We start from the raw sequence: 1,038 nt of genomic DNA on the forward strand, positions 1-1,038 counted from the left end.
CCCCAAAATCCCTGGAAAAACCACAAAACCCTCTGAAAAAGCACAAAATCCCTGAAAAAACCCCAAAATCGCTGGAAAAACTCCAAAAGTTCCTGAAAAAAACCCCCAAATCCCTGAAAAACCCCAAAATCCCTGGGAAAAAAACCCAAAATCCCTGAAAAAACCCCAAAATCCTTGGAAAAACCCCCCAAAACGTGGGAAAAATTCCGAAATCCTCAGGAAAATTTCAAAATAATTTCAAAAACTTTCTGAGTTCTTGTGAGAAAACCCTTTAAAAAACCCTTTAAAAACCCTTTAAAACAGCCCCAAAATCCTTTAAAAAAAACCCAAAATCCTTGGGAAACCCCAAAAGCTCTGGAAAAGCCCCAAAACGCCGGCGATTCCCCGCAGGAGGAAGAGGAGGGCGACAGGAGGAGGAAGAGCCGCAAGAACGAGAAGCCCAAAGGGAAGAAACAGGTGGGAGATTTTGGGCTATTTCCTCCTTTTTGGGGTTTTTTTTCTACTTTTTTCGGGTGGGAATCCCAAACCGCCCCAAATTACCCCAAATTACCCCAAATTTTGGGGGTTTTTGACTCATTTTGACCCCTAAAACCCTCAGGGCAAATCTCCCAGCGAGGATGAGGCCGAAGGCTCCGAGGAGGCCAAAGGCAGGAAGGTAAAGGGGGCCAAAATCGGGGGGTTTTGGGTTTTTTTTGGGGTTTTGAGGTTTTTTGGGGGGAGGGAGAGACCCCAAAATTGGGGGAGGAGGCCAAAGGCAGGAAGGTAAAGGGGGCCAAAATCGGGGGGTTTTGGGTTTTTTTTTGGGGTTTTGAGGTTTTTTGGGGTTTTTGGGGGGAGGGAGAGACCCCAAAATTGGGGGTTTTGACCCCGTTTTGTGGCAGAACGAGGTCACGGTTCTGAGGGAGGAGGAGGAGGAGGAGGAGGAGGAGGAGGAAGGGGCCCGGAAGGGAAGCGAGAACGTGAGTCTGGGGGGCTTTGGGGTCCCCGAGGGAATTTGGGGTGGTCCCAGGGGTCCCTGGGGTGGTTTTGGGGTGGTTT

The 1,038-nt window shown here is 49.2% G+C and overlaps 1 long non-coding RNA gene across 1 annotated transcript; it reads left to right on the forward strand.

The window, feature by feature from the left end:
- The first annotated feature begins 344 nt into the window (after nucleotides 1–344).
- Nucleotides 345–935, forward strand: LOC108445143. Its single transcript, XR_001859894.1, has 3 exons — nucleotides 345–456; nucleotides 599–655; nucleotides 882–935. It is a non-coding gene; the product is annotated as an uncharacterized LOC108445143 (long non-coding RNA).
- The last annotated feature ends 103 nt before the right edge of the window (nucleotides 936–1,038 follow it).

Source organism: Corvus brachyrhynchos, unplaced genomic scaffold (genome assembly GCF_000691975.1).
Source record: "Corvus brachyrhynchos isolate BGI_N302 unplaced genomic scaffold, ASM69197v1 scaffold5072, whole genome shotgun sequence".
NCBI classification, from domain to species: Eukaryota; Metazoa; Chordata; class Aves; order Passeriformes; family Corvidae; genus Corvus; species Corvus brachyrhynchos.